The sequence below is a fragment of the Stenella coeruleoalba genome (genome assembly GCF_951394435.1).
Source record: "Stenella coeruleoalba genome assembly, chromosome: 8".
Classification (NCBI taxonomy): Eukaryota; Metazoa; Chordata; class Mammalia; order Artiodactyla; family Delphinidae; genus Stenella; species Stenella coeruleoalba.
Genome location: NC_137154.1, coordinates 16,374,437 through 16,389,526, shown reverse-complemented (window position 1 = coordinate 16,389,526; position 15,090 = coordinate 16,374,437). Strand labels below are relative to the sequence as shown.

The following is a 15,090-nucleotide window of genomic DNA, read 5'->3' as shown; positions in this document are numbered from 1 at the left end:
TTGCACACCTCAGTAGGGCACCTTTCTTGCCTTCACTCAGGAGGATATAGAACAGGACATACAGCAGGCCAGCAGGGAAGCTTTTCATGTATTTCTCCAGGAGTCCCCATAGCTCTCTGGCAGCAGTCTTGGGGACTGTTCTCTGCTCCAACCATCCAATTGATAGCTCAAGGATAAAGGATCAAGACCACATGGATGAGTGTGGGAACCACCCTGGCCTGGAAGTCTCAAGTTCCATGTAAGAACCAGTGCCTCTTTACCAGTCCTATGGGCCTAGAGCCCAAGAGTTCCAACAAGGGACAAGAAACATCACACTGGGGAAAGCTCAGAGCTGTGGCTTCCTACCAGATCATCACAGTCCACTAGCAGTTTACAGTCAGGTCATCTTTACCATAAACAATGTTGCCTAGTAATGTGGGTGACATTCTACCTTTATTATGTTTCCAGGGCAACTTAGCTGAAAAGTTAACATAAGATTAATTTCCCAGGAATACACATAGACAAAGTGTTAGGCTTTAACATTTCAGGAAAGTAATAAAATTAATAATTTATATTTTTTGTCTGTAATAATTCAAAGATGCATGTTATACTTTTAGGCTAACCACTAAAAGAACAGTTAAAGTATAATTAAGGGAAAATGGAATAATAAAAAACATTTGATTAATTCATAAAGGAGGCAAGGAAGACAAAGGATTATAAAACAGGTGGGTGAAATAGAATACAAATGGTAAGATGATAGTGATAAACCCAATATATCAGTAATCACAATAAATATAAAAGGACTAGGTACCCCAATTAGAGTGCTAACATTATCAGACTAGGTTAAAATCTTGAACCCAATTATGTGCTGTTTAAAGTAACACATCTTAATATAAGATACAAAACAGTCGAAATTAAACTGATGGAAAAAAGATACATCATACAAACATTAATCAAAAGAACCTGGTGTAACTATACTAATATCAGACAATGTGGAATTTAAAACAAGAAGCATTACTACAGATAAAGACAATTCATAATGATAAAGTGGTCAGTCCACCAGGATATTGAAAGTTGTAAATCTATATGGAACCAATGCCATAGTTTCACATTATATAGACAAGCATTAAACATTGACATGTAAAAGGAGAAATAGATGAATCCACAACCAAAATAGACTTTAACATACCTCTTAATAGGTGATAGAACTAAGCAGACAAAAAATTAAGATATAGAAGATCTTACTAATAAACTTGACATAACTGATATTTATATAATGCCACATTCAACTGTGAGGATATTCTTATTTTTAAAATGCATATGGAACATTTACCATATTGATCATAAGCTGAATCATAAATTAAACCTCAATTAAATATTAAACCACTGAAGCAATTTAGAGTTTACTTTCTGACGATGGTGGAATTAACCTAAAAAAAAAATCAGAAAAAAAAGGATAGAAAATTCCCAATGATTTTGATGAGATTATACTACACCTCTGAATGACTCAGGGTTCAGTGAAGAAAGCAAAATTAGAAAATATTTTGAAATGAATGACAATAAAGATTTGGCATATCAAAACTTATGGGATGCACCTAAAGCAATGCTTGAGGGAAGTTTATAGCCCTAAATGGATATGTTAGTTTAAAAGAAAAATGACTGAAACATAGTGATCTGTGCTTCTACCTCAAAAAGCTAAAAAAAAGAACAAAATTACACTGAGATATTTCCTGCCCATATCATTGGCAAAAATTTAGAAGTTTGATAGAATAGGATACCCTTGGTGAGACCATGGGAAAACTGGCAGTGTCATACACTGCTGGTAGAAATGCAAAATGGAATAATCTCTATGGAGAGAAAATTGACAATATCTAGCAAAATTATACATTCATTTACCCATCCAGCCAGCAATCCTGCTTTTAGGAATCTTTCCTGTAAATACAATGGCAAAAAAAATTACCTGACAAAAATACCTGTGAATAAGGCTGTTGATTATAGCCTGATTTGTAATAGTAAACTAAAACAATCCAAATGCCCAGTAGTAGGGGGTTGATTGAATAAAAAGTCCCATGTGGCTGCTCATTGTGTGTGAACATCCACACAATGGAGACTTCTGAAGCTGTCAAAATGAATGAGGACCATCTCTATAAACTTATATGGAGTAATCTCCAGGATATAGCAAATAAAAAAAAGAACAGTAGAAAAATATTATGTCTTAGGTTACTCTTTATCTCTTTAAAATAGCAACTTGTGGGGAGGGGAATTATATGTAGAGAGAAATAGATATTTTAAAATGAAAGACTAAATTTGAAAAAAAAAATTTAAATGGTGTCCCATGGAAGGAAGACAGAAATAGGATAGAAAAGGCACGGAATGAAGCTAGATTTCCTTGAATCTACATTGGTTTTTTGTTGTTGTTGTTGTTGTTTGACTTTGGAACCAAATAAATATTTTGCATAATTACAAAGAATTTTTAAATAAGAGAATTCCTAATTAAAAGTAAAATTAAATGAGCCTAACTTTGCATTCCATTGGTAGTATAACCACATCAAGAGGAAGAATTCCAAGTGACTTTAAAACACAGTTATTTGGCTGTACATCCCTAATGGAATTTACCCTAAGAACAAAAGAAAACCTTATACTGTTTTTAGTAATACTATTGTATTAATAATATTGATGTTATTCTTTTGAGATTGTAGGTGTATGTATTGCAAAATAAATGAGTAATTTTGTTGGTGATGTTGAAAACTGGAATTTTGAGTATGGGTGAAAGGACATAGAGATGTGAGAATGATGATAAGTAAACATCTCTAGTCTTGAATTGGAAGTATTAGTAAGAATTCTTGAACTATTTTATTGATATATTTACACATCTCCTAGCTTTATTTTACTGAAAAGACTAGAATCTATGACTAGCCCACTATTAGTAGGCACCCTTAGTACCCAGATTGTGATCTTTAGATACTGTTTTCCACTTTAAAACAAAGTCTGTAATAAAAGACAAAGAAGGGCATTATATAATGATAAAAGGATCAACACAAGAAGAGGATATAGCATTAATAAACATATATGCACCTAATACAGGAGCACTTAAATATATAAAGCAAATATTAAAAGACCTAAAGGTTGACAGTAATACAATAATAGTAGGGGACTTTAATACCCCAGTTACATCAGTGGACAAATCATCCAGACAGAAAATCAATAAGGAAACAGTGGTCTTAAATGACATGTTAGACCACTTGGCCTTAATAGATGTCTACAGGACGTTCCATCCAAAAACAGCAGAATACACATTCTTTTCAGACAGATCACATGCTAGGCCACAAAACAACTCCCAATAAATTTAAGAGGACAGAAATTACATCAAGCATCTTTTCCGACCACAACAGTATGAAACTAGAGATCAGTTACAAAAGAAAAATGGGAAGAACACAAACACGTGGAGACTAAACAACATGATGCTTAAAAACCAATGCGTCAATGAAAAAGTCAAAGACGAAATCAGAAAATACCTTGAGACAAATGAAAACAGAAAACTTCCCAAAATCTATAGGGCACAGCAAAAACAGTTCTAAGAGGGAAGTTGGTAGCAATTCAGGCATACCTCAAGTAACAAGAAAAATCTCAAATAACCTAACCTACCCCCTAAAGGAATTAGAAAAAGAAAAATAAAGCTTAAAATTAGAAGAAGTTAGGAAATAGTAAAGATATGAAAGGAAGTAAAATAGAGACCAAACAAGACAAAACAAAACAGTAGAAAAGATCAGTGAAACCAAGAGCTGGTTTTTTGAAAAGATAAACAGAATTGATAAGACTTTAGTCAGGCTCATTAAGAATGAAAGAGAGAGGACCCAAATAAAATAAGAAATGAAAGAGGAAAGGGACGTCTCTGGTGGTCCAGTGGCTAAGACTCCACACTCCCAGTTTAGGGGGCCTGGATGCGATCCCTGGTCGGGGAACTAGATCCCATATGCCGTGACTAAGAGTTTGCATGCTGCAACTAAAGATTCTGCATGCTGTAAATAAAGATCCCGCATGCCACAACTAAAGACCTGGCACAGCCAAATAAATAAATAAATATTTTTTAAAAAAAGAAATGAAAGAGGAGAAATTAAAACATATCACAGAAATACAGTCATAAGAGAATACCATGAACAGTTATATGCCAACAAATTGGACAAACTACAAGAAATGGATAAATTTCCAGAAACATACAATCTTCTAAGACTGAATCAGGAAGAAATAGATAATCTGAACAGACAAGATACTTTTATTAAAATTAAATCAATAATAAAAAAAAACGCCCAACGAACAGAAGTCCAGGACCGGATGGCTTCATGGGGGAATTCTACCAAACATATAAAGAAAAGTTAATACTTACCCCTCTCAAACTATGACAAAAACTTGAAGAGAAGGCAGTACTCCCAAATTCATTCTGTGGGACCATCATTATCCTGATACCCAAATCAGACAAAGATACTACAAAGAAAAAGAAAATTACAGGCTAATATCTGTGATGAATACAAATGCAAAGAACCTCAATGAAATATTAGCAAGTCCAGAAACTAACACACCATTGTAAAGCAATTATACTCCAATAAAGATGTTAATTTAAAAAAAAAGATGTGGCACAGCCTAAATAAATATTTAAAAAAAAAAATATATATATATATATATATATATATATATATATATATTAGCAAGTCAGATTCAACAATATACAAAAAGGTCATACACTGTGATCAAGTGAGATTTATTCCAGAGATGTAAGAATCGTTCAGTATCTGCAAATCAATCAATGTGATACACCACATTAATAAAACAAAGGATAAAAATCACACAATCATCTCAATAGATGCAGAAAATGCATTTAACAAAATTCAACACCCATTCATGATAAATATTCTCAACAAAGTTGGTATAGAGGGAACAGATCTCAACATAATAAAGGCCATTTATGACAAACCCAGCTAACATCATACTCAGTGGTGAAAAACTGAAAGCTTTTCATTTAAAATTGGAATAAGACAAGGATGTCCACTCTCACCATTTCTATTTAACATAGTATTAGGAGACCTGGCCATAGCAATCAGACAAGAAACAGAAAAGGCATCCAAATTGGAAAGGATGAAGTAAAATGGTCACTATGTGCAGATGACATGATACTACATTAGAAAACCCTGAAGTCTCCACCAAAAAACTATTAGAACTAACAAATGAATTCAGTAAATTTGCAGGATACAAGATTAATATACAGAAATCTGTTGCTTTTCTATACACTAGTAACTATCAGAAAGAGGAAGCAAGGAAACAGTTGCATCAAAAATAATAAAATACTTAATAATTTTAACCAAGGAAATGAAAGACCTATACTCTGAAAACTGTAAGATGCTGATGAACAAAATTGAAGATGATACAAATAAATGGAAAGATATCCCATGTTCATGGTTTGGAAGAATTAATATTGTTAAAATGTCTATACTACTTAAAGCAATCTAGAGATTTAGTGTAACCCTTATCAAAATATCGATGACATTTTTCACAGAATTAGAACAAATAGTTCTAAATTTTGTATGGAACCACAAAAGACCCCAAATTGCCAAAGCAATCTTGAGAAAAAAGAGCAAAGCTGGAGGGATCATGTTCCCTGACTTCAGACTATACTACAAAGCTATAGTCATCAAAACAGTATGGTACTGGCACAAAAACAGACACATAGATCAATGGAATAGAATAGAGAGCCTGGAAATAAACCCACACACATATTGTCAATTTATGACAAAGGAGGCAGATATATACAATGGAGAAAAGACAGTCTCTTCAGTAAGTGGTGTTGGGAAAACTGGACAGCTACATGAAAAGAATGAAATTAGAACATATTATCACATCATATATAAAAATAACTCAATGGATTAAAGATCTAAATGGAAAATTGGAAACCATAAAACTCCTAGAAGAAAACACAGGCAGTATATTCTATGACATAATTCTTAGCAATATATTTTTGGATCTGTCTTCTCAGGCAAGGAAAACAAAAGCAAAACTAAACAAATGAGGCCTAAATAAACTTTAAAACTTTTGCACAACAAAGGAAACCGTCAACAAAACAAAAAGGCAACCTACTGAATGGGAAAATGTATTTGCAAATGATATGTCTGATAAGGGGTTAATATCCAAAATTTATAAAAAGCTCATTCAACTCAATATTAGAAAAACAAATAACCTTATTTAAAAATGGGCAGAAGATCTGAATAGGCATTTTTCCAAAGAAGACATACAAATGGCCAACAGGCATATGTAAAGATGCTCAACATCATTAATCATCAGGGAAATGCAAATCAGAACCACAATGAGCTATCACCTCACACCTGGCTCTCTACAAAAAGTTAACAAATAAGTGTTGGCAAGGATGTGGAGAAAGGGGAAACCCTAGTTCACTGTTGGTGGGAATGTAAATTGGCACAGCTGTCATAGAAAACATTATAGAGGTTCCTCAAAAAATTAGAAATAGAACTACCATATGATCCAGCAATTCTACTCCTGGGTATATATCCAAAGAAAATGGAAACACTAATTCAAGATATGGAAGCAACCTAAGTGTCTATCAACAGATGAATGGTTAAAGAAGACACACACACACACACACACACACACACACACACACACACACGATGGAATATTACTCAGTCATAAAAAAGAATGAAATTTTGCCATTTGCAACAACATGGATGGACTTGGAGGGTATTATACTTAGTGTCATAAATCAGAGAAAGACAAATACTGCATGTTTTCACTTATATGTGGAATCTAAAAAAATAAGTGAATGAATATAACAAAACAGAAGCAGTTGCATAGATACAAAGAACCAACTAGTGGTTACCAGGGAGGTGAGGGGTGGGCAGAGGGGCAGCACGAGGAAGGGGATTAAGAGGTACAAACTACTAGGTATAAAATAAATAAGATACGACATTTTAATGTACAGCACAAGGAATATAGCCAATATTTTATAATATTGGGTTGGCCAAAAAGTTCCTTTGTTTTTTAAGTAAAAATAAAAGACACATTTTTCATTTTCACCAAGAACTTTGTTGAACAACATATTCACCCTTTTGTTCCACTACCTTCTGCCATTTTTCAGGCAACTTCATAATTCCATCTTCCCAAAACTTTTCATCTTTTTGGGCAAAGAACTGTTCCAGGTGCCTTTTACAGTCTTCCAGGGAATTGAAATTTCTTCCACTAAGAGAATTTTGTAAAGACCAAAATAAATGGGAGTCCAAATGTGCAATGTCTGGTGAATACAGTGGATGAATCAGAACTTCCCAGCCAAGCTGTAACAGTTTTTGCCTGGTCATCAAGGAAACATACGGTCTTGCGGTATCCTGATGGGAGATTATGCATTTTCTGTTGACTAATTTTGGTCGCTTTTCATCAGGTGCTGCTTTCAGTTGGTCTAGTTGGGATCAGTACTTGTTGGAATTAATCATATGGTTTTCCGGAAGGAGCTCATAATAAAGGACTCCCTTCCCATCCCACCATATACACAACATCACCTTCTTTGGATGAAGACCAGCCTTTGGTGTGGTTGGTGGTGGTACATTTCATTTGCCCCACGATCTCTTCCATTCTACATTATTGTACAGTATCCACTTTTCATCGCCCGTCACAATTTGTTTTAAAAACAGAATGTTTTTGTTACGTTTAAGTAGAGAATTGCATGGTCAAGAAGGTTTTTTGCGCTTAACTTACGTGGAACCCAAACATCAAAGCGATTAAATAACCAAGCTGGTGCAAATGATTTTCAGCACTTGATTTGGATATTTTGAGTATGTCGGCTATCTCCTCTATGATAACTTTGATTTTTCTCAATTAATGTCTCAATTTGATTGCTATAACTTCAACTGGTCTACACAACAGTGGAGCATCGTCCAGCGAAAAATCTCCAGCACAAAACTTCGCAAACCACTTTTGACATGTTCAATCAGTCACGGCACCTTCTCCGTACACTGCACAAATCTTTTTTTGCATTTCAGTTGCATTTTTACCTTTCTGGAAATAATAAAGCATAATTGGGACTTTCCTGGTGGTGCAGTGGTTAAGAATCCACCTGCCAATGCAGGGGACACGGGTTCGAACCCTGGTCTGGGAAGATCCCACATGCCGTGGTGCAACTAAGCCTGTGCGCCACAACTACTGAGCCTGCGCTCTAGGGCCTGCGAGCCACCACTGCAGAGCCCGCGTGCCACAACTACTGAAGCCCATGCACACTAGGGCCCGTGCCGCACAACAAGAGAAGCCACCGCAATGAGAAGCCCACGCATCGCAAGGAAGAGTAGCCCCTGCTTGCCACAACTAGAGAAAAGCCCACACGCAGCAACAAAGACACAACGCAGCCAAAAATAAATAAGTAAATAAATAAATAAATTTATTTTTAAAAAAGCATAATAGGCCAAAAATGTTGCTTTTTCTTCCATCTTCAGTATTAAAATGGCTACACAAAAATTCACCAATTTTGATAAGTTTTTTTAAAAATGCACGCTGATATGACAGCTGTCACAATACAATCTAACAAAATTGTTTCGAATGAGGTTAAAGGCAACTAAGTGCTGCTAAAGCCATCTTACGGAAAAAACTGAACAAATATTTTGGCCACAACTGAATAACTATTTCTTTTTATGTTTGTTTATTTATTTATTTATGGCTGTGTTGGGTCTTCGTTGCTGTGCGGGCTTTCTCTAGTTGCGGCAAGTGAGAGCTGCTCTTCATTGCAGTGCGCAGGCTTCTCACTGGTGGCTTCTCGTTACGGAGCACAGGCTCTAGGCACGCAGGCTTCAGTAGTTGTGGCACACGAGCTCAGTAGTTGTGGCTCGTGGGCTCTGGAGCTCAGCCTCAGTAGTTGTGGCGCACGGGCTTAGTTGCTCTGTGGCATCTTCCTGGACCAGGGCTCAAACCCATGTCCCCTGCATTGGCAGGCGAATTCTTAACCACTGCACCACCAGGGAAGTCCCCCAATAACTTTAAATAGAGTGTGATGTGTAAAAACATCTAATCACTATGTTGTATATCTGAAACTAATATAACATTGTAAATCAACTGTACTTCAATTTTTTTTTCTTTTTCTGGGAAATAATGCTTTAATTTTATGTCTTAACTGATTTTTACTACATTGCAGCAAGTTGAACCATGAGGAAACCCATGGAATATGACCATAACAGCTCTATTAAAAGCTGTCAGCTTTTTTCTGTAGTGTTTTTTATTCACATCTTTATTGGAGTATAAATGCTTTACAAAGTTGTGTTAGTTTCTACTGTACAACAGAGTGAATCAGCTATACATATACATATATCCCTATATCGCCTCCCTCCCACCCTCCCTATCCCATCCCTGTAGCTCATCACAAAGCACTGAACTGATCTCCCTGTGCTCTGCAGCAGCTTCCCACTAGCCATCCATTTTACATTTGGTAGTGTATATATGTCAGTGCTACACTCTCACTTCATCCCAGCTTCCCCTTCCCCAGCATGCCCTCAAGTCCATTCTCTACGTCTGCGTCTTTATTCCTGCCCTGCCACTAGGTTCATCAGTACCGCTTTTTAAAATCTATATGTATGCATTAGCATACAGTATTTGTTTTTCTCTTTCTAACTTACTTTACTCTGTATGACAGATTCTAGGTCCATCCACCTCACTACACATAACTCAATTTCGTTCCTTTCTATGGCTGAGTAATATTCCATTGTATATATGTGCCACATCTTCTTTATCCATTCATCTGTTGATGGACATTTAGGTTGCTTCCATGTCCTGGCTATTGTAAATGGTGCTGCAATGAACATTGTGGTACATGACTCTTTTTGAATTACGGTTCTCTCAGGGTATATGCCCAGTAGTGGGATTGCTGGGTCGTATGATAGTTCTATTTTTAGTTTTTTAAGGAACCTCCATACTGTTCTCCATAGTGGCTGTATCAATTGACATTCCCACCAACAGTGCAAGAGGATTCTCTTTTCTCCACACCCTCTCCAGCATTATTGTTTGTAGATTTTTTGATGATGACCACTCTGACTGGTGTGAGATGATGCCTCATTGTAGTTTTGACTTGCATTTCTCTAATGATTAGTGATGTTGAGCATCCTTTCATGTATTTGTTGGCCATCTGTATATCTTCTTTGGAGAAATGTCTATTTAGGTCTTGCGCCCCTTTTTGGATTGGGTTGTTTGTTTTTGTGGTATTGAATTGCATGAGCTGCTTGTATATTTTGGAGATTAATCCTTTGTCATTTGCTTTGTTTGCAAATATTTTCTCCCATTCTGAGGGTTGTCTTTTCATCTTATTTATGGGTTCCTTTGCTGTGCAAAAGCTTTTAAGTTTCATTAAGTCCCATTTGTTTATTTTTGTTTTTTATTTCCGTTACTCTAGGAGGTGGGTCAAAAAGGATCTTGCTGTAATGTATGTCATAGAGTGTTCTGCCTGTGTTTTCCTCTAAGAGTTTTATGGTGTCTGACCTTACATTTAGATCTTTAATCCATTTACTTCATTTTTGTATATGGTGGTAGGGTGTGTTCTAATTTCATTCTTTTACATGTAGCTCTCCAGTTTTCCCAGCACCACTTATTGAAGAGACTATCTTTTCTCTGTTGTATATTTTTGCCTCCTTTGTTAAAGATAAGGTGACCATATGTGCGTGGGTTTATCTCTGGACTTTTTATCCTGTTCCATTGATCTACATTTCTATTTTTGTGCCAGTGCCATACTGCCTTGATAACTGTAGCTTTGTAGTATAGTCTGAAATCAGGGAGCATGATTCCTCCAGCTCTGTTTTCATTTCCTAAGATTGGCTATTTGGGGTCTTTTCTGTCTCCATACAAATTGTAAAATTTCTTGTTCTAGTTCTGTGAAAAATGCCATTGGTAATTAGATAGGGATTGCATTGAACCTGTAGATTGCTTTGGGTAGTATAGTCATTTACACAATATTGATTCTTCTAATCCAGGAGCATGGTATATCTCTCCATCTGTTTATGTTATCTTTGATTTATTTCATCAGTGTTTTATAGTTTTCTGAGTACAGGTCTTTTGCCTCTTTAGGTAGGTTTATTCCTAGGTATTTTATTCTTTTTGTTGTGATGGTAAATGGGATTGTTTCCTTAACTTCTCTTTCTGATCTTTCGTTGTTAGTGTATAGGAATGCAAGAGATTTCAGTGCATTAATTTTGTATCCTGCAACCTTACCAAATTCGTTGATTAGTTCCAGTAGTTTTCTGGTGGCATCTTTAGGATTCTCTATGTATAGTATCATGTCATCTGCAAACAGTGACACTTTTACTTCTTCTTTCCCAATTTGTATTCCTTTTATTTCTTTTTCTTCTCTGATTGATGTGGCTAGGACTTCCAATACTCTGTTGAGTAATAGTGACGAGAGCGGACATCCTTATCTTGTTCCTGATCTTAGAGGAAATGCATTCAGTTTTTCACCATTGAGAGTGGTGTTTGCTGTGGGTTGGTCATATATGGCTTTTATTATGTTGAGGTAGTTTCCCTCGGTGCCCACTTTCTGGAGAGTTTTTATCATAAATGGGTGTTGAATTTTGTCAAAAGCTTTTTCCGCACCTATTGAGATGATCATATGTTTTTTATTTTTCAGTTTGTTAATATGGTGTATCACATTGATTGTTTTACGTATATTGAAGAATCCCAGCATCCCTGGGATAAATCCCACTTGATCATGGTGTATGATCCTTTTAATGCATTGTTGGATTCTGTTTGCTAGTATTTTGCTGAAGATTTTTACATCTATGTTCATTAGTGATATTGGTCTATAATTTTCTTTTTTTGTGATATCTTTGTCCGGTTTAGTGTCAGGGTGATGGTGGCCTCGTAGAACAAGTTTGGGTGTGTTCCTCCCTCTCCAATTTTGGAGGAGTTTAAGAAGGATAGATGTTAACTCTTCTCTAAATGTTTGATAGAATTCGCCTGTGAAGCCATCTGGTCCTGGACTTTTATTTTTTGGAAGATTTTTAACATCTTTTTTTTAACATCTTTCTTTGTTTCTATTTCATTTATTTCTGCTCTGATCTTTATGATTTCTTTCCTTCTACTAACTTTGGGTTTTCTTTCTTCTTCTTTTTCTAGTTTAAGTGTAAGGTTAGATTGTTTATTTGAGGTTTGTCTTGTTTCTTGAGGTAGGATTGTATTGCTATAAACTTCCCTCTTAGAACTGATTTGCTGCATCCCACAGGTTTTGGATCCTGGTATTTTCGTTGTCATTTGTTTCTAGGTATTTTTTTATTTCCTCTTTGATTTCTTCAGTGATCTCTTGGTTATTTAGCAGTGCACTGTTTAGCCTCCATGTGTTTGTGTTTTTTACTGTTTTTTCCTGTAACTGATTTCTAATCTCATAGCATTGTGGTCAGAAGATGCTTGATACGATTTCAGTTTTCTTAAATTTTCCAAGGCTTGATTTGTTTTTTTATATACATTTATTATTTTATTTATATTTATTTTTGGCTGCGTTGGGTCTTTGTTGCTGTGCGTGGGCTTTCTCTAGTTGCAGCGAGCAGGGGCTACTCTTTGTTGCGGTGCGCGGGCTTCTCACTGCAGTGGCTTCTGTTGTTGCAGAGCATGGGTCTCTAGGCACGTGGGCTTCAGTAATTGTGGCATGCAGGTTCAGTAGTTGTGACTCTCAGGCTCAAGATCACAGGCTCAGTAGTTGTGGTGCACGGGCTTAGTTGCTCTGCAGCATGTGGGATCTTCCTGGACCAGGGCTGGAACCCGTGTCCCCTGCATTGGCAGGCAGATTCTTAACCACTGTGCCACCAGAGAAGTCCTCCAAGGCTTGATTTGTGACCCAAGATGTGATCTGTTCTGGAGAATGTTCCATGTGCACTTGAGAAGAAAGTGTATTCTTCTGCTTTGGGGTGGAATGTCCTAAAAATATCAATTAAGTTGATTTGGTCTATTGTGTCATTTAAAGCTTATGTTTCCTTATTTATTTTGTCTCTGGATTATCTATTGGTGTAAGTGGGCTGTTAAAGTCCCCCACTATTATTGTGTTACTGTTGATTTCTCCTTTCATAGCTGTTAGCATTTGTCTTATGTATTGAGGTGCTCCTATGTTGGGTGCATAAATATTTATGATAGTTATGTTTTCTTCTTGGATTGATCCCTTGATCATTATGTAGTGTCCTTCCTTTTCTTTTGTAACTGTCTTTATTTTAAAGTCTATTTTATCTAATATGAGAATTGCTACTCCAGCTTTCTTGTGATTTCCATTTGCACGGAATATTTATTTCCATCCCCTCACTTTCAGTCTGTATATGTCCCTAGATCTGAAGTGGGTTTCTTATAGACAGCATATATATGGGTCTTGTTTTTGTATCCATTCAGCCAGTCTTTGTCTTTTGGTTGGAGCATTTAATCTATTTACCTTCAAGGTGATTATTGATATGTATGTTCCTATTATCATTTTCTTAATTGAGTTTGTTTTTATGGGTCTTTTTCTTGTGTTTCCCACTTAGAGAAGTTCCTTTTGCATTTGTTGTAAAGCTGGTCTGGTGGTGTTGAATTCTTGTAGCTTTTGCTTGTCTGTAAAGCTTTTGATTTCTCCATCGAATCTGAATGATATCCTTGTAGGGTAGAGTAATCTTGATTGTAGCTTTTTCCCTTTCATCATTTTAAATTTGTCCTGCCACTCAACACCAAGGTAAAACAGAACCCCAAGAGGAAAACAGAAAAGCCTTGTCTGTGGTGGCGAGAGTTTAGGTGGAGGTGGACTTACGCAGAGGCCAGGTTTAGGGTGGGGCGAGACCTATGCAGGGGGGTGGGGGTGCAGGTGATGTTTGAGCATGGAACAGGGCCTGGTTCAGGACCCGCACCTGGTTCAGGACCCTCGCAGGCAGAAAAGGCCTTGGGGGCAGGCCCTAAGTGTGGGGGGGGGGGGGGGGAGTCGACATTCAAGTGTGGGGCGGAGCCTCTGCTTAGGACCTGCCCAGAAGCAGAGAGGCAGCACGTCCAAAGGGGTGCCTCTGGAGTATGGAGTTCCAGAGTTTGGAGGTAAGTCCCTGGGTGAGGGTGTATGGGTGGGGTTTTCGCCCAGCACGGTTGGAGGTGGTCTCCCACTATAGAGGTAGGGCCCTGGGTGTAGGGGTGGGGCTTGGGCTCTGTGTGGCAGGAGGGAGACTCCAAGGGCAGAGGATTAGGCCCCAGAGCCCAGTAGGCTCTCTGGTGTTTAAGTGGACAGGGAAAGTGCTGGCTGCGTTCCTCTCCATTTCTCTCTGCCCTGCCCCCCGCCGTCTCCCCCAGGGTCTCCCCCATCCCCACTGGACCCCTAACCGTGGGTGGGTCCCGCTGGGTGTAGGAAGTCCTCCCCTACCCCAGCCGCCCCTCAGGGAGGCCGGACCCATAGATCCAGCCTTTACTTTTGCTCCCCCTTCCCTCCCTCCCACTCCCTCAGGACCCGCATGGCTGGAGGGGGCCTCGGTGGGCAGAGGATCAGGCCCGGATCTCAGCAGGCTCCCGGGTGCCCACGTGGGCAGGGGAAACCTGGCCGCTCTCCCTTCTGGTTCTCTGTCCTCCCAGTTGTCCCCCAGTTTCCCCCTTCGGGTGTAGGATCACTTTCCCTCCCCCAGCCACCCCTCAGGGGCGCCAGTCCTGTCCCGCCTCCAGTTCTTCTCCCCCCTCCCTCCCCCACACCCCACTTTCTACCCGGTCGCTGGGGGTTCCTCCCGTCCCTTTAGGTGTCCATGGTCCCCCACCAGTGCCTGGTAGGTGCCCTAGTTGTGCGGAGACACAAATTCCTCATCCTCCTAGTCCGCCGTCTTGACTCTGCCTCCTTTCCAGGCTTTAGGCTTGATTTATTTATTTAATTCGAGTGTCTTTCCTTGACTCTGTTCCCATATGGAATGGATCTTGATCTCATATATCCTTGCCAAAACCTTTGTGCAGTTTACCACAGAGTAAAGGGTTGAAAGGTTGACCTCTATACTACAATTTTTAAAAATGACCTTCTAGATCCTTCTAGGAAAGACGAAGATGGTAATAAACATGTATCCTTCCTTTCTAAATGAACAGTACTTTAGGATAAATAAATAATTGATGAGAAAAGTCTCT

At 38.0% G+C, this 15,090-nt stretch overlaps 1 protein-coding gene across 2 annotated transcripts in view; it reads left to right on the top strand.

Annotated features, from left to right (window-relative positions):
* The window catches only part of TTC17 (tetratricopeptide repeat domain 17), a 154,170-nt gene that overhangs the window by 121,639 nt on the left and 17,441 nt on the right, over positions 1-15,090 (top strand). The window lies entirely within an intron of this gene.